This window comes from Oreochromis aureus, linkage group 5 (assembly GCF_013358895.1).
Source record: "Oreochromis aureus strain Israel breed Guangdong linkage group 5, ZZ_aureus, whole genome shotgun sequence".
NCBI lineage: Eukaryota > Metazoa > Chordata > Actinopteri > Cichliformes > Cichlidae > Oreochromis > Oreochromis aureus.
In genome coordinates this window covers 8,255,994-8,282,622 of record NC_052946.1, presented here as the reverse complement: position 1 = coordinate 8,282,622, position 26,629 = coordinate 8,255,994, and the positions used below count along the sequence as shown (strand labels likewise).

Sequence of the window (26,629 nt, the reverse complement as noted above, 5' to 3'; positions counted from 1 at the left end):
TATGGACTTGAATGCAGAGGATCTGTACAGAAGGTTAACTGGTGTCACATTGGACATTCAAACTCTGTAAAAGGCTGTAGAAAACAAAATAAAATAAAACACCCTATGTTTCTCTAATCTCGTTCCGCTCTTAAGGGAAGTGGCTCCTCATTACATGCGTTAGATATGTGAAGTGTGATTGGCATGACTGATTAGACTTTAATCTGTGCGATTAAAATCACATTACAGTCAGATTTTAAAACCAAGGGCAGTCGTTGCCCGCGTGCCTCATCCTGTTTGCTGCACGTATGAACCGACTGTGTCTCACGTGGCGGGTATGAGGATTCCCTCAGTGTGAATATTTACAAGGTATGCAAATGTACTAAACTGCTGTGTGGAAGTGCAGCGATTTCAAATGTTGTGTTGTTTTCTGGGTCCCCCCCCCCCCTTGTAGATGATGCCTTTGAGGGAATCCCAGGAAAGAGAACTGTTCCATAGCTTACCCATAATTTGGTATTTTTAATTCCTTTTGATCGTTGTCTTGTATTGTTCGCAGAACAGTCGATGTGACCCATATTGTCTGCACATTTGTAATGAAAAAAGGAAAAAAAAAACATGCACACACTAAACACTGCCACTTTTGTTTGTTTTCCGGGTGCTGCTACTTCTGATCCTGGTCCCGTTGCTTAATGTTCAACACAAAGACCTTGTGAAGGTCAAACTGCTATTAGTGACTTTAATCAAATCCAGCTGCAGATCCTATTCATGCTGCCCACCCCCCCTTCATCCCAGCACACAGCTTCTCCAGTGTTCTCACACATCAGGTAAGTTGCCTAAATTTCATTTCTAGGCCAAAGACAAGAGGCTCTAATGGCACTTGTCATCACACGTGGTTTCCCCCCTCAGCTTCTCTGTATTCAGGGCAGTGGTGCTTTGTGTCCAGAAGTAGGTCGAATGCTTCTCACCAAACAATTTGAACGAGCGCCAGTAATTGGACAAGCAAAGTGTCGACCATCTCCCAGCCGGTCCATGTCAGCCAGCGCCCCCCACCAGCCCCCGCCACCCTGTCTCCGCACCACTTAATATTCAGCTCCAACCTGGCACATTTCATGGAGCTTTTTCATCCTTTTAATCATTTTGATTACTAAATGCAGCAAACAGAACATCCTTTGTGGCCGCAGACGGGCTCATTCTTAAAACGGCCTTGCAAGCTCAGCTGACTGAGTGTTTACAATGCAGTTTCCGCAAAACTGTTTAAATAAAACTTCCACCTGCACATCAGTGCTTGGTATTGCACAGGAACACCTGAGCTTCCCACTTTGTTGTGTTTGTCATCGGATTTTGCTCAAACTGGCAGCGCTATTAAAGGCAGGAAGTGCATTGAAAACATGAAAGACAAGAGACAAGCTATGATTTTTGTCTTTACCTGTTCATACAGGTGTGTGTTTGCCTTGGAGCTGAAATGTTTGCACTGATGGCATGTGTGTGTCAGTGTGTATCCATGTTGTATCGTTCCGTGTACAGCGGGAGGGAAATGAGGGGGCTGAGAGTTAAAAGGGGAAAGAAACAGAGAGCCCTTTCTTTTGTACCCAGGCTGTATTCACCTGGCCTTTATAGAGCAGACTGAAATAAGACGAGATGCTGTGTGTTATTGCCTTTATTTCAAATATTTGATCCAAAAAGAATTTTGACTCTGATACATTCTTTCACATAATCTTTGCTTTTTAAGCACTCTGAAGTGTTTACTTGTGTCTCATCCATGCAGTCTGCAGTAGATGCATTTCACCAGCATCAGAGCTGTAATTTTGCGCTGTAATTCAGTCCTGTTGGATGGAATCTGGAGTATCAGATGGCTGTAAGAGATTAGAGAAAGCAGCCTGACAGCAGCGAGCACGAGTGAATAGCTGTATCAGACTAATTGTCCATTTTAGCTGCCCTTTTATCACCCTATCTAGAATGTGTTGCTAGTGGAGATGCAAAAAAAAAAGTGCCTGTTTGAACAAGTACGATGCAAAGGGAAAACCCAAAGTCTGATAACAACAAGCATTACAGTGATATACCTGGCGGCGTTAAGATGTTCAAATATGTTTTCCCGGAAGAGGCTGGCAGACGTGTAGAGAAGGTGTGGAGCCTAGCAAGTACCCGGGCCCTAATTGAGGTTCAGCTCAAGCTCCACCACTACAAGCAATTACACTGACGACTTGTGCTCCCCGTGCTTCAGGCAGAGTTGAGAGTGCTGCGGCATAGCCGTACCTGAGCCCTGCTCTTTCATGTTTGTCACTGATGACAGCCGGAAAGGCACATTCCAGCCAGTAAGTTCTGGAAATGTGTCTGGTTACATGAAATATTCATTTCCTTTTCCTGCTCTCCAGCAATGTGCGTATTTATTTACCAGATTTTCTTTTTTTATGATTCCCATGATTGGCTCAGAGAGGAGATGTAGGGGTGAGGAGGGTTTGAATTATTATTATTTTTTTGCCTTCCATACAGCCTGCGATGGGGGATGAAGGTGCAAAGATAAGAGGTGCTGATCATCAGAATCAAGGTTTATTTCTTATTTAACAGGCCACTGCATCATCAGGACCAGTAGGCGAACATGATCAATGGCTTCTCGGGCTGCACGGACAATTAATCAGGAAACACTGAAGGACAAACCCGTAGAGAGGTCAATGTTATCTTGAATGTTCAGTTCTACTTTTTTCTTTTTTTGCAAAAGAAGCGAATAAGAGGGCGGGAGCAGGCGATGTGCTTCAGGCTCATCCCTGTCTGGAGGTACAGTTTGGCCCGTCATTGCTCCTTTTTTCTGTGCTGCTGAGGCTGTTTTCTCACAAATGGAACATTTTACCCAGACATTGTTATTTGCTGCCAGCCCCAGAGCTTGCAGTGCTTTCATATCTTTCATAGTGTTTTCTGTTCACATGCCATCATTCAGAAAAAATGTCCCATCATTGTTATGTACAAGCATTTACACGCATCTTTCATTTGTATTGTTATTATCCTCACCTCCAGGCTGTTTGTCAATGTGCTTTTCATGGGAATTTTTTTTCCTTCTCTGCTGGAATCAGAGCAAAGACAGCGTCATGTAGTGTTCTTCTGTGTCGTCTGGCTTCACAATTGTAATTTTATGTTGAATTAATCAACTTAGATTAGCCTCACATGAAAACCATAGCCAGTAATGAGAACCAGTAAAGGGGATGTTTTACGAGAGGAATTCTAATCCTAATGTGCATTGCTGTCAGCTCCAAACTCATTTTTCCAATCTCATTGTCCTGGTTTTTTTGCATGCCTGCTCAGAATTTTAGTGTCGCCTCTGGATCACGGGGTACATATCCATCCAAATTCAGTGTTTATGTTAAAAACCTTGGCGAAAAGGGCAACACAACCATAGGATTCTCCAAGGAACAACGAACATGACAGATATGCCTCAAATAGCAAGAAGTTATTGCCCTTAAGTCAGTGAGAGTCAGGGATGATTTCCATTTCAATTGCAGTCTCAATTTGGGATAAGTCATGCATACAGAGGTAAGACGAACAAAGAGCTTAGGAATAAAAGTGACAAATGAAGAGAATGGAACAGAAGAGCCTGGTATCATTGGCTTTGTGTCCCATGAAGGGTATTGTGTGGATAAGGTTACAAGGGGACCCTTGGGACATGAAAGTGAAGGGCACCAACGATGAGGAAGGACACGTTTGACAAGCAGGGGACACAGAGGGCATACCAGGCTGGATATGAAACACACCTCAGCCTATGATTCTGTGACTCGTGTCAGTAAATTTGTTGGGGTTATCTCTCAAAATTGCTTGTGTTGTCTAAAGAAAAGTCACCAGAACTTTATTTGGTTTATAGTCATATAAAACAAAGCAACAGATCCTCACATTTTGATACGCTGACAGTAAAAATCTATAATAAATATATAATAAAGGATTATGAAAACAAAAACCCTAGATTACATCTGGCGTTTACAATCGTGCTATTGTTTTTTTTAAGTCGTATTGAGGCACAATGGTGCTTTGAGGTAAACAGTGACAGTGCTGGTTTACAATGTTTGTTTGGTAAACTGAGAAATCAAACGCACTGCAACTTCAGAAAACACCAGCAAATACAAAAATGCTGCAGTAGAACACAGGACACAATAAAAATGAAATAAATACAACAGAAATAGAAAAAGAAAAAAAGAAATAGAAAAGTGTTTTTGGGGAGACAATAATGTGATGCAACAACTGCAAAACTGACAAGCTAATAGCAAACAGGTATCTACAGTATTATATGAATCATGCTATTAAGACAAATATTGCTTTCATATTTTTCTCCATCACAATACTGAAGCATCCTCCGCTTCTTTTATGTTTTGTCTACTGTTGCAGCTTTTCTCTATTCGCCTGTGTTTTCTTCAGTACATTTGACCTTTCAAGGTCACCATATGCTAATACATCTGGGGTTAGGGTAGGTTAAGGATTTGGCTAATGCCCACACATTTTTATGGAATTTTCATCTATTTGGAAAATATTTTAGAGAAAAATATGAATGGCAATCAAAGTCATTCAGCACAGCCTAGTTTGCTTTGTTTAGTTAAGCCTTATCTTTAAACGTCATTGGCAAATAGAGGGTCAATTTCTTTTGCAGTGCCCCAAATTCTGTCTGCATATTCAGGATAAATCCAATATTTCACGTAGTACTGTTGAAATTGTAAAGGAGGTGTCTCTAAAAGTATGTGTTTGTTTGACAGGGTGTACTGTGAGGGCAGCAGTGCTGTATTTCCAGATGCTTCCCCTGGGACCTCATTACATTGTGTTGGGCTCTGTTGGGTACTGTAAGTGGACTGTTGGGAGTCCCAAGCCGGTGCAGCCCTATGTATGACGATTTGGTATGAACATACAACTCAGTGTCTGCTCTGCATATTAAGAGCCTATTTACTGGCCCATTGAGGCCTGGAGTCAAGCACAGTAGTATCATCCAAATGGAAGATTACAGAGCAGATCAGGCACGATTAGAATTGTGGAATAAAGAGACAGGGCTGCGTGGTCAATTTTCTAAGTGGGCTAACACATGAGGAAAGACTAATCCTTTTCTGTTTTCTGTTGCACCATTTGATTTGGTCTATTTTTCCAAATTGCCATTTGGGTCAGTTCAAAGGTGGGGAATGTCCCAGCTGTTTCATACTGACATGGATACAATATTTCATATATATTTTCACATGTTTTAAAAATTTGATGTGGCATATCCTGTGGTGGTTCTTTTTGTGTTGAGTTCTTAATACTAATTCATGTTTTCTGTAGTTTTTGAAGGTTGTGTTATTTCTAAAAGTCTTTGCAGTTGCCCTTCAGGGTGTTCCACAGAGAGCCAAAACTCAGCATGTCTATTTCTTAATGCACTCTCCCCCCAGATAGAGCAAATGATGAGTGAAAGAATCTTGCCAAGCTGGTATGGGTCCAAATTAATTCATCAGCTTGGGGGAGCTCCGAACTCCATTTTTACAAGTGTGACCCACAGACCTCAAGCTACGAACTGCAGACCTCCTTGACCTCATTATTTTTAAAGCTCCAGATTGTTGAGGGTAGAAACTAGAGATGGACCGATCCGATATTAGGTATCGGTATCGGTCCGATACTGACGTAAATTGCTGGATCGGATATCGGTGAGAAATAAAAAATGTAATCCGATCCATTAAATATCAAAAAAGCACCTCACAAAACTTGCCACACAGCGTAAGTCGGCTCATAACCGTAGCACGTTGGAGCAGTGCGCTCACGTCATAGAGCTGCTGTGTGTATTTGTAGCCTCGCTAGCAATCCAGCATTTCATCTCCGAGGAAGTGATCCCAGAGAGAAGTAAAGCAAGTGTGTAAGTTCATCTCTGAATGTTTGTAAAGCGTTCCCACGTTAAGCTTAACAACCGATATATGGAGCGACTGCCTCTCTCTCTCTCCTGCCGCTACTTCAATCGTGAAACTGCTTAATGATCAGCTGATCGGCTTTTCTGTCGCGAGTCCGTCTCTCTTGTTTGTTTTTGGCCCACTTTGCACCAGAAAGAGGAAACCAGCGGCTGAACAACAGCAGCACGTTTAAGCTTCACAAGCTGTTGTTAGAATTTATTTAATATTACTTTCTACACCAGGATCCTTTTCTACGTAGCTGACGGCTGGTAACTGTGCAGGGGCGGATCTAGCAAAGTGTAGCCAGGGGGCCGATAGGGCATGAACAGGAAAAGGGGCACAAAGACATACTTTTCTTTCTTATTCTCATTTAAAATGTCTAGCTTTTAATAAATAATTATCTGAATCTTACACCCAAAGTTTTAATCTGATGTAAAATGTATAGAAGTCCATTACTGTATATAGTAACTGTTAAGTCTAATATACCCTAGTAAGCTATAGTACTTTTTCCTTTGGGAAGGTACCGTCTGTGCAGTCTGCAATTCTGTTGAAGAAAGATGTTGAATCTATTTAATTATTCTTGAAAAATAATTTAATTCTGTGCATTTTTTTCACACTGCATCAAATTAAAGTTGATTACGTTGATTAAGCATTATCAGGTGGAGGGTGGGGGGTGGTTCCCTATTTTTTTTTTGCTGGGAGTTTACAACCCTATTAGTTAGGTTGCTTAATATTTCTGCTAAGTACTCTTTAAAATACCAGAATAGGGAGGATGGAGTAGGTTTAAGTTTATTAGATTGATCAGTGTTGCTGAACTATGAAATATTTTGGGTGCAGTGTGTATTTTTACATACAGGTATAACAGAATAGCTTTAGTGTTGTTGTTTATTTAAACTTGAGTATGAACTTATACAAAATGCAGCAAGATATTAAAAAAAACAGTTTTATTGATTAAAAAACACTATATCGGATTAATATCGGTATCGGCAGATATCCAAATTTATGATATCGGTATCGGTATCGGACATAAAAAAGTGGTATCGTGCCATCTCTAGTAGAAACCAAATGTGCTTCTTACAGAGCACATTTTTATGGCCGCGTATTGGATTGCAAACGATCTCACCTTATAACGTTTTCTGTAGCTTACAGTGGAGTTCTAATGAGTATCAAGGGGAGGTTTTCTGCTGATAAAGTAAGACCAGTCACTGGGTCTCATTCTGTTTAGGTGTAGCTATTAGAATGTTTAGACATAAAGAAAATAGCTTGGTGCTAAATTACTAAACATTTTAGTCACAAATTGACTCATTTGGAGATATAAGAGGGCAGTGGTAGGGGTAAGTACAGTTTAATTGCATTAGCTAATCAGTGTTATGCAGACTTTCCTAAACACAGCTACAAGAGTGTAGTGCTCATTATGAAATGCCAACCAGATTAGCAGCCACTATAATTGGAAGTGTTTTCTTTTTAGAAAATGGTATGCAAACACTTTAATGTTGAAGCTGGGATCTCTTTGTAGACAGTAGAGGTGGTAGACAAGACTGTTGGGTAACTTTAGGATCAGAGTGAGTTTTTAGGGAATGTTGGACATTGTTTATTTGAACCTTTATTTCTTATTTGCGCCATAGTTGAAAATATTCACAAATATTACATTTTCCACAGTTAGTTGTATCCAAAACGCTCCATACAAAGCTTTCAGGTCTTTTTCTTCAAATAGCATCCATGGTTCATAGAAATGGAGCTGCAAGATCTTTCTATTGGCCATGATCCCATGAGGGAGAAAATATTTTATTTTTGTGCACTGGATGTTGTGCGAACTGGAACTTTTTCAAACACAGAGAGGCAAACACAAAATATCGGTATGGAACTTTTACATTAAAAGCAAAATGCACAACAGAAGAAGGAAAATTCGAATGACATCCTTCTGCCACAGAGGAAATACATGATTAACAGCCACATGGTAATTCACAGTGATGAACTGCAGATGCATTTGAAAAGGAAGCAGATGTTTGCCTCAGATTAATGCTGATGTTGAGAGGAACAAATACTTTACAGATAAAAACATTGCCCTGGAGTCTAGTAATTAGCTCTTATTGCTTGCCTGCCTACATTCATCAATGCAGAATCCCTTATCTAGGGTTGCACTTGTATCACTTTACCTACCAAATAGTTATAGGTAGACTTTAATCCTAACCTTGATTAGAAGAGATTAAAAAGAGGTGACAAAAATGTCAATGCAACACTAGCAATCTGGGCTAAATCTGCTTAGTTTTTCTTGCATTCTGTCAGGTTTTTCAGCTCTATCAAAATTCTGTGTATGAGCAAACCGCATGTCTTTTCACTGTGAGTGCTTTGCCAATTTGAAATGGCTTAAAGGCTTGAAAGAATGGCTTAGAGAAACAAAAACAGATCAATAGAGGTGATCCTCGAGAAACCTTGCTTTGATATCCTTGGCTTCAGCCTGGAAATGCTCCCATCAGTCTTTATGCGACATGCAACACAGGTTTTTCTTTTTTTGTCTTTCCTCCGGCTTTCGGCTGACCCTTTTGCTTTCTAGCCGCAGGCAGCATGTCATCTTTCCCGGTGAGAACATCTGGGTGGTCTTCAGTTGTAAGATTCACCACCACCACCACCACAACTCCTTAAGGCACACTACTGCTGGCACTTTGTTGTCTTAAACATTGACATTTGCATTTAAATTGACTTCATGCCGCCGTGATTTATTTCTTTCAGAGAGTGACAGAGTTTTGTCGACGGCTTTGCCTCTAATTCTCTCGCATCTGCCAAAAGCATGATAACCGAGGTGGGATTATTATTGAAAGGAATTGCGGTCATAACTTTGTTTCGTAGTGTAGCATAGCCACACACCAGCCACAGACCACTTGTATCTCACAAATTCTTTTAAAACTGCAGATTAAATTCTAGCCAGCCATGCTTGACGGTTTTTCTCATGAATTAATTGTAGTGAGGAAAAAAACATTTCTTCACATTGCTGAGAAAATTGAACTTGGAACGTTCCTATGAATTTGTTAGATCTCTAAAAGTAATGTAAAACTCTGTTGGATAGAGCTTTGCAACTATACAGGTCTTGCTTGACTCAACTTAGCAGAGTGACAGGATGTTCGTGCCGATATTTGGGATGCGTGTCTGTGCTAAAATGTTTTTTTTTATCCCCTGTTATTACTGCTGTCACTAAAGGGGAATAACACCTGTTTAGCATGTCCCACCTTTAAAAATACATTTTATGACTCTCAAGCTCTTTCAAAGCATGTTGTCACCTCTGTGATTTATCCACCTTGTAAAAATAGTCCAAGAAGAAATTGCCAGCTCTGCAGGGGTCATGATAATTCACAGGCCCACGTTGCTCACAGAGTGACAGCTTGACACAAGAAAGCGAGTATAATTGACACTATTAGCCTTCAGGTCTGTCAGTTTTTTGACAGTTGATGAGTCCACGTGCGTCTTTCCTTCCACTATCCAGAGCAAATTAATAGCTCCTGTTCTTAAACCATTTTACACCTCAGTAATCCCTTTCTAAAACCTGTTTTCCCCAGCTGAGCCACAGTTTGTGCCCCGTGTCACGGATTTGCGATTATCCTTTTCCAAAGTGTGAATCATAGGTGCAAACACACCCTTGTGAAAGAGGATCCACGAGTCAGATTCTCCCAAGGTGCGTGTTCATGTCTTCTTGTTGAACCAGTGCTATATAAGGCCCCTGGGTTCTCCTGGGTGGTGTTACTCACCTGCCGTTGGAACATTTGGATCATGTCCCTGGGCAATGAGCAGCCCCCAGTTCCCCATTTGCAGCCAAACCAAAGTTACAGATGGCTGCGCTGCTTCCTGTGGTTCGCCAGTGGCTGAGGTGTGGAGAATTTGAAGGTTGCTGTCAGGTCTTTCTCTGTTGTTCAAATGTCATTACTGACACACTGAGGTCTCTTTAAAACTTGAGCCGCTCTTTTCCTCCACCACCTGCAGTGTGATGGGGTTTAACAGGGGTCCAAAGTGTGCCAGAAGCACTGCTATTAACCCTGTATATTGTGTCTTTCTATGAAGGGCAGTCTACTGGCAGACTCTTCCTCTCATCATAATAGAACAGACTTCACTCCTTCTGGTGAGGACGGACATAGTTTGCTGGCTTTCAAAGAACCTTCAGGCAGATTTTCAAACAGTGGACGCTCTTTTCTTCCCATTTGCACGATATTTGTTTTTGGACAATGTTTAGGCTGAAGTTGCTCCTCCTTGAGATTGGTTCAGCTATCTCCATCATGAAGTAAACAAGCTCTCTCCCCTCATTCACTACACAACCAGACTGTAAAGAGCTATTCAAGAAAAGAGAGAAAAAAAACCAATGAGTCTTCCCCAGTGTGTGTGGGAGTGTGTCTTAACATCACAAAGAAAGAGTGAGTCTCTAACTTCACAGAGGCGTGTTAACATAAAAGCGAAGAGAAGAGGATTTTTTAGTAATCACAGTGGTGCTGTTTTGTTCATAGAGATGTGAAGTAGCAGTATGGTGAATCTGATGATGATATCGACACATTTTGAGGAATTCACCATTATTCAAACCTATTTTTTTCTTATTTTCTCTTAGATATAAAATGGTACAGTGGTGGATGTTTAAAGCTCGGTCTTCAGACTAATGTAAAAGTTTGTTTTCAGACAGCTTTTCTACTCTCTCTGGCTCTGTGTGGCCGTCTCAGGCACATAGCTCTGATCACAGAAACCCCACCCACCTTTTGTTCATATCTTTTGTTTCCGGGGGGCAGCCAGTCAGAAGAAAGATTACCCCACTACCAAAAGACAGTGGGGTAATTTACTAAAATTGCATGCTTCACACAGTGTATGAACTGAGGTTCAGTGTGAAGTAAACACGCATTATTTTGAAGTGTGAATCATGCAAAGCTACTCTAGTCCAAAAATAAAATATTGAACATAAAAAGTGAACATAAAAAGTCCCCTTTAAAAATGTTACAAATGTATCTTCTTCTTCACTTGTGCTTAATTACTTATTACAATATTTGTCTGCACATTGTTCACACTTAATGTTGCTGGCATTGGAGGTAATTTAAATTCTCAATGTGGTACTGTAACACAGATGGCAGAACAGCTGCGATTGAATGAATTAGTTAAAAAAAAGTAGATAAAATAATCTCCCAGGCCTGGACTGCATCATTTTGTGACTGCATGCTTAGTACCCCAGAGAGGAAAAACTCTGAATGTGGTGTGAGTAATAGATATGCATCTAGTGTGTGGTGATTCATATTATATGTAGGTGGAGGAGCATACATTATTGGAAGTGTGACTGTTGCCAGTAAAATCGTGTCTTTCTGTCTTCTTATTTTTCCTTTTTTCTTGTAAATTGTTAAATGGTGTCCAGTCCAGCTGTAGGTGGGGGGGATTCCATTACTGTGCTCTGACCCCACACTGGCTTTGAAAGAAACCCGAGAGGGGAGGGGGGTTGTTTGTGGTGAAAATGGTTCAAAATGCTTTTCCCCTGCACAGTAGTTAATTTATAAGACTGCATGTCTCCAGTTTCCTGCTGCTGCGTTAAAGCAGAACGTCGGACTATTAAACTGATGGTCTAACATTGCTTCTTTGTCGCTGTCAGTATTAAGGATGAGGGCTGGGGTTGGTCATGGAGACCCTTCTTTGGGTTTCTTCATTTCTACATGTGTGGGTTTACCTTTATAAAAAGAGCTCTTTGCATTTGAATGAAGAGAAAGATGGACAATAAAATGGTTTGATCAAAGGTGTATGTACTTCAGCGGACCAAAGAGGTTTTGTTCTGAGCCATGTCCTGTCTTGGTCCAGCTACTACATACACAAGAGCATGTTGGGGGTATTCCTTTCCATTCTGATCAGCGCTATGAGCTCTGGTGCCCAGAATGCAGAGCACAGCAAGTCCACAGCCATCATCATTAGAGCTACACTGCTGCGGACACTAATGGCTGTCTCCATTCTGCTGCCTCTGCACATTCACGGGGCTCTTCTGAGACTTGAGGGTGTGAACACATGAATTATTTTCCCAGGGAGGAATTCACCATGCCTGTTCCCACTTTAAAGTATAAGATGTAGAAACCTTAATATAGCCAAGAGCCACCATGAGTGCATTAGTGGTGACGTCCTCTTTCTGCCACCCTTGAATCATCAAAGGGGGCTAATTGGGGAGTTTGTCCTCATTTATATTCATCCAAAGGCTGGAAAAGATGGTGCTGTTTACTTGTTTCAATATTGAGAAGAGGGGGAGCGGAGAGGAGGGACAAACAGTGTTGGCAGTGTTAAACTGGGGGATGGGGCTGGTAAAACTGATGTGCTGTGAATTTCTTGTCCCTGGACTCGTGATTGAGGTTTAAGATTTAAATGAACAAAATCTGCATCTTTAAATGGAAAGTGCTCTAGTCGCAGAAGGTGACGTATGCATGTTTCAGTGGAATGAAGATTTATTACCTTTATTTCTCAAGAAAGCGTTAAATGCAATATTTGAGAATCAATACAGGGTCATGACAAGGCACATTCATCAGTTTTGTTTATTTCTTCAGTCAAAAGCTTCATGTGGGTATCTTTTTCCAATTACATGCAAAGGCGGGCGGAGGCAGCCGAACCCCCTCTTTCTGCTGCTGTTGGAGCAACCGTATAGATTTTCAGCCATCTGAATGGACTCTTTAGTGCCTGCGGTCATTGTGTTGAGCCAGTTTCCTGATTTTTGGCACAATTGTTCCCTCCTCCTGATCTACACTTTACAAATCAATAGGCTTTCATAGTAATTTACCTTTGTGAGGCCCTGAGAGCTTGTGGTAAATTCATTGTAAACCATAGAACTGGTGCAGTTCTCTGATGTCCTCACCCCTTAAAGCTTTGTTAATCAATGGGTGCGCTTTGTTAGAGACTTACATATTTATTTGTTTTCTCTTCAGCTAAATAAACTGCAGATTGATGGTGCAGGATTGATCACTATTCCCCTGCAAATAGTTCATGATTTATGCTTTGACCTCTAAATCCAATGTGATTCTGGAAAATAGGGCATTACTGATTCTGATTAGCTCATTGGCTACACTCTGTCCCTACCTGATGGTAATCAATACTCATAGTGTGGGAGATCAATTCCCTTTTATGGTGCATAGGCTGGGGACCCCATTGCTGCTATGGAATTCAAACCCATCCACAAACCACTGAGGCCAATTTTAATAATGATTTTCAGGATAAGACTATATCAGCTGAATCATCTAGTAGTGCCAGTTGTAGTCACAGTGGCAGAATGAGTGTGTTTTACAGCTGAACAATAATCTTAGTGTTCTTTTCTGTAATATGCTGATCTGCCATCTAACACACTTTGATATCAATCTGTCTTTGTTACAAAATCCACCACTAATGTCAGCCTGTCTCTATTTTTTTGCTTTTAAATATTATTTTGATTACTGACCAAGAACGGAAGTCTAATTAGTCTTATCCAGATATATCTGGGCTTTGAATTGGAAACACAAAAACACACGATTGAACGTGATTGATTGGCTACAGTCAGTTGTCCGAAATGTAATTTTACAAATCCTGTACTCCTTAGTTTTTCACTCATATTTTTAAGGTACTGTAACAAAGACTAAAGGAGCCCAAGACTAGACAGCTAGAAAGTTGTTAGACATATATCAGTTTTAAATCTTTTTCTTAAATGTAATAAAATGTCACAGGTTCTGTCCAATGCAGCAGGGAAACTCCAAAGCTAAATGCGTCAATAGTATTGCTGTTGCCTCTTTCAGAGGTTTACTGTATCTAGTTCACTTGCATTTTGATCAATCGTGTTTTTCAATAACCTCATTCTGGATTAGCAGCTGAGCGCTCAGGCACAGCAGACAACTGGCGATAGAGAATCAAAGCTGTCGACCGAGAAGTGCGCTCATGTTGCTAAGATGCAGTGTACCGACCATTGTTCATCATCAGACACAGCTGAGGAATATGCATTATGGATGAGTTAGTCATTCCACATGTAACATATCAACTGTTGAAGGTTTGAAGATGAAAGCTTGAATGCCAGACAGTGAAAAGTCTGCCTGACACTGACCAGAGATCCTGCTGTGACCACAGCATGAGGTAGAATCAGAGATCAATCAAAGCCTTTCGTTAATGTGGAGACGAATTCTGCTCAGCCTATTACCAGCTTCCTTAAACGCAACATGGTGGAAGCCATTAAGCACTCTTAAAGACATCTTACATCTATAGGCATGTGGAAAAAATGGAGTGCCAGCTGAGGTATAAATATTAACTTTTTGGCATCTGTTGAAGATGTGCATGGGGGGTTGTTTTATCCTCAAGGTTCATAAATGAATCACAGTTTATCCATTTTAAGTTTTTCTGTTTCACCTAAAGCCCCTTCAGTCACTGGTAGTAGGACAAACAAAAGAGCAGCAGTGATTCATCAAACTTTGATAGATTTAAAAGACAAGTGTGAAAATGTTTATTATGCAATTATAGTTTTATCAGTTGGTATACGCAAATAATTACAAAGGAGAAATACTAACAAACAAAACGTTTTCTAGGAAGTCTGTTAGGAAATCTACTGTCAAATGTTCCCTCCATGCTGTCCCAACTTCAGTACCAAAACACAGCAATTCCTAAACCTCCTTTTAATAGAGTCTTTCAGGGAGGCACAGGAAGAGGAACAAATGCCTCTATTCAGTGGTGTCCAAAATGCTAATGCCTCCAGCTCTTAACACGTTTATAAGGGTTCCCATGTCACGACATGGCATGGTCCATCCCTAATGGTGGCTGGAGACTGCATGAAAAAGCCAGACGCACTGCAGAATCGCGAGAATTATGACAACAAGACTGCTGGTTTCCTGGGAAACGGGAGGCTTCAACCCCATGTTTTCCTCATGAACAAAAATGCACACCAGCATGTTATGTCACACTGAGCTGTCTTTTCTTGTCCTCACAGTCACTGAAACCTCTGTGTGAAGCACAGACCATGACATTTAATATATCTATAAAAAGCAACTTTGTTTTTGTTATGTAACAACTTGGCTTTGCTGGCTGTTTTAAAGGAGAAAACGAGGGGGAAAAAGGCACTCGATTGATAGTGCAGGTGCTCTCATTGAACAGTTAGCTTTTTCACTGGATTATATCGAATTATGGTAACTATGTCCTTTTGTGTGCAAATAATGGCTGCACAAGTTTCTCAATAGGGGAAACTTTCTGCAAGCAAATAAATGAGGGGTAGGCAGGGTTTAGTGATTGCTTGGGAAAGTAATTACCTCTTATCAGTATGGCTTCTGGAAAGAAGTCTGCAGAGTCTTGCACCAGCCTACAGGTTTTTTCGATTGATATTATGTCATCTGCTCAAACTGTGTTTCTCGAGCGACATTCCTGTCAACCTGTCGAGCAGGTCCAATGCCGTATCGACCGGTTGAAACGATCGGACAACTCAGTGCATCAAACTACTCTCTCGCCTCCTAATTCCATTTTCAGTATGCCGTTTTACAAACCGAAGAAAACACCTGTTTCAAATAGACAACATAAGCAGCAGACTGAAATAATTGAACTGAGGTGAAATCTCGTAAGACTTCACTCCAAGTGGTGCTATTGATGTTTAGATAGCACGGACATGATATACTCTTGTGTACACTGCTAGTGAGGTGGTAGACTGAGCAGTGCTCAGATTAATAACCTGCCATTAATTTCAAACAGGACTCAATTACTCCTTGTGGGGGAGCCGGTCTTCTTACTTTGCTGTAGTGTGATTTTGTTAAGCCCTTATTAACATCGTTTGAGGTTTTTCCTGTGTAAAAATCTGATTTTAAAATAGATTGCACTTCACTGTTTAATGTTTGTTCTTATTTAATTTAGCCCTCTATGGTCAGAGTGTTTTGGTGATGAAAGTAAAGAGAAAAATGGTGAACAAAAATGCTTCCTTATTGTTTTGGATCATTTTACCTGCTAAATAGATATTGATTAGGGATGTGATGATTCTCTTAATTCATACTGCCCCGATGTTGGTTCTTATGTCTTTTTTCAGACCTGATCACTTGATCAGCACTAGGTCACACAGAAAATAAACTACATTCATTTGTTGTTTTTTCAATATACACAATCTTTAAATATCAGACCTTTCACCAGACTGCCTTGCTTTTCTTTAACTTCATTATAGTAATGTAATGAGAGCTCACTGGCATGAGACAGAGAATGTATCTATATAATGTCTATATTTTATAGAATTAAGAATAAAGTGCTTCAAGTTGTGAATATAAGTCAGCATCCTGAATGGTTCTCACCCAGTCTAAAGGCAGCCAATCAGATTACCTTTGGTCAGTCAAATATTTGCTCACTCTACTGAGAGCAGTGAGACTGTGTACACCGTGACAAAAAAGTCACGTTTACCTTTCTATTATTTAGTCAGTGATGCATCCTTTCCCGATGAACTACCTCTGTTTTCATTGGCTCTCTTTTCTCTCTCTGCTGCCATTCCATCATTGATGCTGCTTTTAATTTGTTGACATTACCAAAGGCATCAAAGGAAATACTGAGCCTGAGTTCACTGGTACCTTTCAATCAACAAGAGCACTTTTATGTTGTTTGTCTTTGTGAGCACCGTGACACACCATCCAATGCTTTGTGTTCAATCACGAGTTAACCTGATTATCCAGCCACCACATGGAGCTACCGGGAGATCAGCTCAGTGCCCAGCTCTCCGTCGGTCAACCTGTTACTGGGATGTTTTCCAAGCCACCAAACAAATCTATAATGCGCCAGTGTTTGCAGCAGCTTGTGTGATTATAATACACCTCTTGTTTCTATGACTGAGTCTATGGATACAGATGGCATGCCAGCACTAATGATTTTTATCTTCATTTCCTTCCCTTCCCTTGCCTTGTTGTTGGTTCGATTTTATGATTAAGCAAATTGGATTTTATCCCACTCGGTGCAGACCACAGCATAGCAGCTAAATGATGCTGCTCCTTCAGCATTTGGACATACATTAACAGTCTGAGAAAGCCAGGCTCCTTTTGCTCTAACCACTTGATGCCTCTTGAGACCTCAGTGAACTCTCTGTTTGCTCATTTGAAATGTAGAGCTTTTTTACTGCCTTACCTCTCAGCCTCCCACTCTTTAAACCCTTTACACATGTGTCAATGAAAACTAAATGCATATTTTGCATTGTGTAAATAGGCATGGATGCTGGATTTTTTTTCATGTGAATTTTAATTCTAATTTTAATATTTCAATGCTCAGTACAATATCAGTATTTTTTTTAATACTCCCTACAAGTCTATATCAGCACTTGTCCCAAATAATCAGCAGCAATAATTAATTAGAGAAGAACAATTGCACATCAAATACAGTCATGAAGTCATGGTAAAAACAAAATACAATAAGAAACTCTATTCACGTACAATAATTTAATAGTTTGTGTAACGGTATAAGATGATCAATCTCTGACCTTGTTCTGGAGGACTTGAAGCCCACTTGTCTTTAAAATGTTTTTTACAGGCTCAAATTTGACTCTAGAATACTTTTGTATGCAGAAGAGTTCATTATCGACTCAGTGAGTGCAGTTGTCCAGTTCCTGTGGTTGCAACACAAGCCCAAATCATCATCCCACCACCACCATGCATGGCAGTTGGTATGAGGTGTTTGTGCTAATATGCTGTGTTTGGGTTTCATGGTGCTGCTCATTATGGTTGGAGCTTATCCCAGCTACCATAGAGGGATAGGCGGGGTACACCCTGGGCAGTTTGCCAGCCAAGATAGAAAATGATTCACACTCACATTCACACATCTGGGCAATATAGAGTCACTAATTTACCTAACCCCGCTAACTACACACAGAAAAGGCCAGTTGGTGTCCAGGACCTTCTTGCTGTGAGGCAGCAGTGCTAACCATGTACTTGTCCATACTTTAACTTGAACTTTAACTTGAAGCCTGTAGAGTCTACATGGTCTGACCTTGACGTGAATTTGCTAGGATGTCCACTCCTGGGAAGACTGGCAACTGTGTTGACATATTTTTACATTTGTGAATAATCTTTCCAACTGTAGAATCAGGAACTTCACATTGGTTGGACATCAGCTTATAACCCTTCCCAAATTGAGGGGCAGCCACAGTTGTTTCTCTAAGATCTTTGCCTGTGTCTTTCATGCTTAGCATTTTGCTAACACACACTTGAATGCTCCAGACCAGCAAACTATGAAAACCTCAACTTTTATAGAAGCTTATAGAGCTTGTTTTGTAGTTGATCTGAGGTTGTATTTAAGCTACTTTTTAAAGATTTTATTAAGGTTTTGATTGACCTGCGGATGGTGCTGTTAATGCCTCCCACAAAGTTCAGCGTCACTCTGTAAAAAAGCAGCAAAAAATAAACGAAACCAAAACACTGAGAAAACGGATAAGTGTCCTTATTTTCTATTGGCTAAACAGTTTTAAAAAATCAGTATTAGTGTTTTAGAATACATACAGGTTCTTGCCTTTATATGACATACAATAAAAAAGTTATACTACAGTTTAACTTAAGAAAAGGTAATTACATGGACAATTCTTTAGTCAGCAAAAAAGATGTTTTTTTATTAATTATATAAAAAAAAACAGGTAGCAACATCTGATTTATAATACTTCTTTAAATTACCATGTAAAAATGGTGCGCCTTACAGATGTGTGAGTAAATCAAACCAGCAATCTTTATTTTGCCATTCTAGTGGAAAATTTCAATTTTTATAACTGTAGAGTTAGAAATTGGCATAATATTACAGGCCTGTGTGGAAAAAAACAAAGCAAAAAACAGCACTGTCTCCTCTGTATGACTTTTAATACAACAAACAGAAGACCTCCACCCACATGTGCAAAAACACAAAAGGATATTCTGTCTTCAGGCATAGCTTTTGATGTTAGCCTGACAAAGGCACCAATTCCAAAAGCCCCTTTCACTAGATTTTTTAAATGCCCCTTGTGTCCTTTCAAGTTGTGAAAAGATAACTTTCTGGGTGTGCCTCATGTTTCAGTTTGAAACAGGCATTTGTTTCATTTGTTCAAGCATCCTTTTCATGTGGCAGCAGCTCTTAGAACCACTGAGAGCTTTAAGCTCTTGATTTGGAGACGCACTCTATATCTGTCATGGCTGTTTGATGTCGGGTAGATATTGCTGCGTACACACATTGTGCTATGGTTACAATTCCTGTTCTATGGGTTTCTCCACAGTGATGTCATTCCACTTTACCAGCGGTGCACTTAAATGGTAACACAAGGACTCAAACCTGATATTTTTATTGGCCGTTCCATTTTACATCGAATGAGGAAACTGCCTGTTTGCTCCAAGCCAGCAGGTGCTGCTTTATGCACATCTATAAATTTTGCAGGTACACTGCAATTTATTAAGCTATAGGCAATAATGGCGTAATGTCAGGTTTTTGCACTTTCTCAACTGGCCCTTCTAGACAGAGTGAATCATTTTTTTGATTTGAGATTTTATAAGTCACTACTAACCTGAGACAAGTATCATGTGCTGTGCTCGATATGCCTGGAACACATAAAGCATAAAAAATTATAACTAGACACTGATAAGAACAATTTATCAAATGGAGCCAGTGGGGATATTTGCATGGTAATACTGTTTCTGGTGTACTTTGTGAAATTGTGCCCGTGGGCTACTACACCTGACGTTGGCTAATTGGCTATCAGGAGAGTCTCTGAGAAGAATGGGCATGCTAGGTTCCCACCACTGTAGGCTTCCTGTGGTCTAAAACTTGTGAAAAAAGAAAGAAAAAACTAAGAAATATGTGGTCTTTTGGGTGACATATCTCGAATAAATATCCAAGGATTTCCTGCTGTTGCTAAGGCGAGTAACATCTAGACAATACTGTCAGCCCACACACACACTGAAGTGGTGCTCCTTATTCTCCTCTGTGAATGGCCGCGAGGATGAGGCTTGAAAAGTTGTGCAGACGGCCTATTGATGAGCATGTCTGTCCAACAACACACACGGATGAGGCCTCGCCCTTTAAACCCCATCAGCCCTCCACAGACACATCTTTAATTCGTCTCAAATATTGGTCCTGCCTCCTCGTCTCTCTCTCGTTGTGTGTCCATGCGAGACGGAGCCCACCGACATTTTCCACTGCGGGATTAGCTGTGTAGCGTGACGGGTTGCTCTGCCTCAGCAGTCCTGAAGGGCTGACCTCGAGGTGTGTGTATGAAGAGGGGACCAGCAGGACACTCCTTAAAGGGCTATTAGATCCTTGCGGCTTATTATGAGACGGCATGTGACTAAGTTATCTGCCCCCCTTTCTCTTGTCATAGGACTATAGGCGGAAAAAAGCCTGTTTTCTGGAAATAATTAATCCTACTTGTTGGCATAATAATTTTGAGGAGTAGACATTGCCGATGCTTTGAGTGTTTCTGCTGACAGGTGGGCTGCTGGTGATGGAGATGATCATCTTCTCATTTAACTTCCTGGCTGCAGGATCTTTCCATTAAATTACAGCTTATCCACCCTCTCTTGGGAAGAGGATTTGATTCAGGCTAGTCTGTGCACTTGTGTAATTTTGTGCACAGTGTGTGTGTGTGCGTGTGGTGATACCTTCAAGTGTTTGGAAGGCTCTACGTCCAGGGTGTATCTCAAAGCAGATCCAAGCCTGGTTACCATGCCTACACATTTCACTGAGAGACACCGCGTTTATCTTAATGAATTCATTTTCAAGCTTCTGTTTGCCACTGCATTCTCTGTCAGCTGTGTACACACTTTGTGGCACAGAGGCCTTCTCCATTGCTAAATGTGACCTGGGGAGGAAATAGCTTATTGATTCTGTGGGGGGAAACATGATTAAATTGAGTTCCAAGTGGGCGCTTCATCTGAACTTGTCTACAGGAGAGAAGATAGGAATCTAGAAGAGACTGGCTGCTTTTGTCCAGAGTTTGGTCTGCTTTTGTTGTGCATGAATTAATTATAGGTTTCACTGAACTTTACAAATGTGTCTTTTTACAGGCAATTTCCTCAACATTTTAATATAGCCTATTTAAAATAACAAATGGATGGATGGACAATTTCATGGACTATTAAAAGGTACATAAATAAATGTGGATAAAAAAGATTTGGATGTAAGGGACATTGGGTCATGTAGTAGGACGATAAGCCCAGACTTTGGGTGTTTTTGACCATAAAGCCTGTCACACCATGTAACTGCTCACTGCCTCAGCTGCAGGATGTCTGCGGGTGCAGACAGGGCAATGAGAGGTACACACAGCAGCAAGCTTGACTTGGATGATATCTGCAGGGTAAGCGATGGGGAGCCTACAGCAAACAAACATTTTGGTTTCCAACACCTTGGTTGCACATCATTGAAGACGAGCGCAGAGCCAGAGCTGTTAACGATCTCTCACGCAGTCACCTATTGAAACCTTCGACTTCTTTTAGATAGATCTTGTTGAATAAAGGTTCTCCTTTCATCATCGTGGCTACAGCTGAACTATATTTTGGGCTTTTTGGGAGGAGCAAAAGTGCACTGCTGTAAAGGGCGTACCAAACAAGTGCTCTGCAGCAGAAAAGAATGAATCATTTTATGTCTGTTATCTTGTTTTCATAATTGCTGGAAGCCAAATTTGTAACTGAAATTAAAATGCAATTAACTACCCAGCCCTAATATAATAAGCTCAACAGTTAATTTGGGGCTACCTACTGTATTATTGGTTAAACATGTTGATTGTTATGACTTTAAAATACACACTGTTGGTATCAACATTGGCTGATAGCAGACAAATTTTTTCTTTGCATAGTTACTTTTAGTCTCCTGGTGAATCAAATAAATCTTTCTTATCAAAAACTGACATAACACAATAGATAAATATCGGCCTCTGGGATCAGGAATGTTTTTATTTGCTATAATGCCAATATTGGATTGATACTACAGATACAGTAGAAAATAATCTACCTGTGCAACTCCAATAAGTATTTATGGTTATTTTCAGGCACTGTCAAAAGGCGTGGGTTCACCGGAATGAAGTTGTTCTGCAAATACTAATGACTGTTTAATTAATTATTTGACTCAAGAATATCGAACATTATGTTTTGCACTGTTTGTTGTGCTTTCTTCCTTACTGTCTCATGCAGCTAGAGATGGAACAGACGTTGTGCACATTGTGTTCAGTAGGTGTGCTAATCAGGAGTAGAGATCCCCTGATCACTGCCACGATCGCAGAGCGCACCATCTGTGATACTCTGATGGCCGGCAGTCTGGCTGAGAGAGCTGGATAACAGTCTGGTACTGCCCCTCTCTCTCCTGTCCTCTCTGGCCTGCTCTCTGCTCTCCCTTAAATCTCCTGCTGTATGACTTTTCTGTTTTACTTAACTGGAATGACCTGGAACCACTTATCACGTGCTTGCAGACACTTCTTAAGCTATTACAATATAAAAAATGTAGTGCAGTTAAAAAAACAACAAAAGTCACAGTATAAGTGAGGCCCCACCTCTGTTATTTAAAAAAAAAAAGATATTTCTTGATCAGTGTCTCTGTAGTGCACCACTCCAAATAAATCAGCTGTCACCACAGATCTGGAAATAATTGAGTGGGGCCTATTAAAGTGCCACAGATAATGGGGAATAATAAATAAATGTGGGTAATTTCATTGCTGGAATTTCGTCTGTTTTCCATTTGCAGTCACAGGTCGTAAACAGTACCAGTCACATCTCTGGCAATAACGCACGGCGTCTTGCTGAGTTCAAATAGAGTCGCAACTTGTTTGTGACGCCATTCCCAGACTGTGACCTGAGATAAGCACAGAAGCATGTAGCCTGCTGCAGTAAGCCGCTACACAATGCATCAACCCAGGAAAACTTTCAATGCATAAGTGATCAGTATGAAGATAGGGGCACCCGTTGCCATGACAACCTATACGAAAACCCATACAAAAAGATGCGCTGGCTGTCACATTGATTCAAAGAATCTGCCGAGAATACAGAAGTTGGTATCAGCCAAAGGCAGGCTGGCCTGCGTCTATCTGGGAGTGCCAGGTTAGAGGCTTATTGACCGTTTTTGACAGACTGACTAACAGACGAGTTTTTGGTAAAATGGGCTGTGGGCCCAAAGTTCAATTAAAAGCCCCACTCCGTGTGACGCAAGCACATTTGCCAAATGGTGAGAGAAGTGCAAATCGGTCTTCGTGCTTTCTCAGCAATCTGCTTGTCCTTCAGGGATATTGATGGCTCTGCCATTTTTTTCAAAACTCCATTTAGTGCTGCAGCATTTATCATATCCAGTCAGTTCGAAGGTAATTTCTAGGTACCAATAAGCACCTGCTTTGCAAACCCATAGCTACATTTTGAGGTTTTAGCGGGGCTATGAACGGTAAGTGTAACCACCTGCATTTTTCTCCTGCTCTCAGAGCAGCCGATGGGGGAGCGATGTGGTTCTAGTTTTAAATGTTCCTGCTTTCCTCTCTTTAAACCTTGCTCATCAGGCAGCATGTAAAGAGAGCTGCATTTTAATTCTGGAGACATGACATGGCTGTAGTCTTCCATCATGTAGTGGTCAGATAGCATTTAGCGATTGCTGTTTGAAGCAGATAAGAGATGAGTCATAGATTAAAGCCCTGGTAAACACTAACTGCTAGAAGACAGCGGATTATCTAATTTTAAATTCAATTTGTGAATAAGTCCCTCCCTTGTGAAGTGAGAGCGACTGACAAGCGACACATCAGGTGGCCCGTGAAGCACGGCAAGGGCAGAAAATAAGCCAGCTATATTTATGAGAGTTTACTGAGTGACTGATGTGCTTACACTTTCTCCTCGGCTTGGTTCACAATGTGAATAAATGTTTGCCTTCTTGCCTCCGTCCAAATCAGTGAATCAACTGAGCTCAAAGTGTGAATGAGCCGGAGCGGCAGAGAGAAAGGGGAAGAGGCTTTCCCCGGGGCAGTGCCCGGGACAATGTCAGGTTTGTCTGGCCCGAGTGCATGAACACTAAGCTTTTCGGAACTGGCAGCTCGCCCCGGTACCTACCCATCTCACACAGCTTCCAGAGCTGCCCAGCCCCGGAGCACTAAGCATTTGTGCAAAGTTCATAAGGCTTCCCTCTGTTTGTGTGGCCATAATGGAAGCTCCATCCTGTTGTAGCTCAAAGAGTGTTAAGGGGCTCTGAGGGCCTGGCGCTGGCGTTGCAAAGGCGTGTGAGTGTTCTCAGTTACTGACTTTGGCTGGCTGCACTCATTATGAAAAGACTAGTGTCCCCCCGTAACCCCCCCTCCAAGTGGTAGTTCTGAATCTCAAGCTCCAGCATCAGCATTTCCTTCATCAGGTTTGCATTTTAAAAGCAGTTTGCTGAATAAAGACTTCAAACTAGATAAAAAAAAAAAAAAAACCCAAAAAACAAACAAACAAAAAAAACCTCTGCCACAGAGGTTTTTGACAGTTGTGAAAAGGCCAGCACTGGGAGGCAATTTAATGTCACACATAATAAAAGTAACACTGCCAACCTGATATAATTCTAATAGCTGAAGAGAAAAAAGAGTCACTGAGGAGTTTGTTTCCCATTAATTGCCTATATAGTTCTCATACAGCAAAGAATGCTCTGGACTAAAATATTCAGTAACTAATGGATGTAAGTGAATGGTAAATGGACTGGTTCTATTTACCATTCACTCTATATAACATGTCTCATTCACCCATGCATTTCTTTCTGTGTCCAAGTGCTTTATGTATAACATTCATTTAACATGTGCATAAAACATCTTTTTTTAAAAATTGCAACAGACCAATAAGATACATTAGCTAGTTTCTAGCTTTCATGTACAAAAAAAAAAAATCCCCTGGTCTTGAAGCCTGGTGGGGGGTCAGCTTAGGCCAGGCAGGCCACAGGACTAGTAATACACATGCACAAACCCCTGCTGTATCTGCTCCATCTTATACTTGTATACAATCCTCACTAGTTTAGTTTACTGTCAGCATTTGTGAGGCCCGAGTGATAACAACCTTGTCATTAGCGCCATCAAGTTCTGTCAAGCAGCAATGCCTTTACCGTGGTTACGACCTGCATCAGCATAATTCAAGCATGACCCTCCTCCCCCCTTTCATTTTCTGCTTTTCTCCCAGTTAAAACCCAAGTCTTTGACTAAGGTCCACACCATACATCATCCAGACTGGGAGTCCTCCCTTCCCCCTTCATGTGTTATGAGAGAGAGAGAGAATGGTTTGGTGGAGGACTCTTATCAACAGTCTCAGCGCTCTCTGCACACTATGATTTCCCCAGACGTGTCACCCACCCTCCACTCAAGTCTGTCTGTATGGTCGTGAAGTTCCTGTTCACCAGTGTGAAACAATCAGGTCCACTTGAATTAAAGACAAATAAAAAAAACAAACAAAAAAAAACCCAGTGGCTTTTCCACTGCTTACTGTGCGGAGATAAGCCATGGGAGCATGCTTTAAAAGCTCCAACAATGGCTAATGCTGGGCGACAATCTTCAGCGGTATTAACAATTAAGTAGATTGTCGTTGGCTGACAGAAGAAGATTGGAGCAAGAGCAAAGCTCAACAGATTTTCACACAGTGGGTGATCGGCACTCCCACCCTGCTTACTGTTCATATTTTTTTCTTCAGCTAACCATTGCAAATTAACACATTTTATCGAGCCTTCAGGTGCAGACGTCTCTGCTCATGCTGAAGGGAGGTGGAGGGGCAAGATGGAACTTGCATTCCTCCACTCTCCTCTGAATAGCCTTTAGATCAGGCTTTGTGGGAACGATTGTCAGTGGCTTAATGAGTGCATTTGCCAAGCTGGAGGCTTTGGCAACATGTATGACTGCAGCGGCTCTGTGCGTGTTCATCACCGGCTTCTGTGACACAACAGTGGACTGGGCTCAGCACCCTCTGTGTTTTCGTTCTTCTTTTTCAGCTGAACTCAGAGTTTTCCTGTCATGCTTTCTTTTTATTGGGAATGTTATTACCTATAACGGAATTGTTACCCTTCCCATGGGCACCAGTGCCGAAAATCAAGTGAAAGCTTGTAAGTACCCTAGATAATATAAGGATGTCAGTAAAGCTGTTGCAGCACATTCAGGTTCATATTCTGGCCTTTCAGTGTGCAGGCTTCCACAAAAGCAAAGGCCATAAAGAAAAAACAACTGCTTTTTAATTCACATTTTAAAATATTTAAAGGATAAAACAGACGATGGTACCTTTGGTTGCCTTCTTGCGTTTTCCAAATATAATACACTTTAGGTAAAGAGCAGGTGATGTATAATATGGAGGAAAACCAGTCATTACAGTTACTTTTCATTTCAATTCAGTTCTATTTATATAGCACCAAATCACAAAACAGTCGCCTAAAGGTGCTTTATATTGTATAGTAAAAACCCTGCAATAATAAGTCACAATATTCACTTCCAAAAGATTTTCCCTTGTTTTTTATGCAATAGATTTTGAAATACTAAACCAATGCCAAATCATCTCCGTGACTAATTACGTTGTGCTACAACTGTCATAAGAAAAATGAAATGTTAAAGAGTAGGTAATTGTTCCTTCTGGTCTCATTTAGTCAGATGTCTAATACATTAATGATTATCATATTTATTATGGAACTAAGTGCCCATAGTTTAAGTAATTGGAGACATATTATGTGACAAATTAAAAGTATTGTCTAGATATGTGTGAATTTGGCACTTTATGTCTTTGTAAGGATTGTGTAACAATGTTTCAATGTAGTTTTTACTATAAATCTAACTTGACCTTATGTTGACTAAATGAAGAAACAAAATAGGACTATGAGACTCAACAAAAAAGTAAAAATAAAAATAATGTGGAACAAAACATTCATTTTAC

The 26,629-nt window shown here is 40.7% G+C and overlaps 1 protein-coding gene across 5 annotated transcripts in view; it reads left to right on the top strand.

The window, feature by feature from the left end:
• chl1b (cell adhesion molecule L1-like b) overlaps nucleotides 1–26,629 on the top strand; it is a 67,624-nt gene that overhangs the window by 1,195 nt on the left and 39,800 nt on the right. Inside the window, exon 1 of one of the 5 annotated variants that reach the window (XM_039612531.1) lies at nucleotides 783–803. The exons of 3 other annotated variants lie outside the window; for them this stretch is intronic. The gene's annotated coding sequence lies outside the window, so the exon portion shown is untranslated. Of the gene's footprint in view, nucleotides 1–782; nucleotides 804–25,794; nucleotides 25,815–26,629 lie in introns of those variants that run through there. One more of the 5 variants, XM_039612533.1, reaches the window with a different exon arrangement.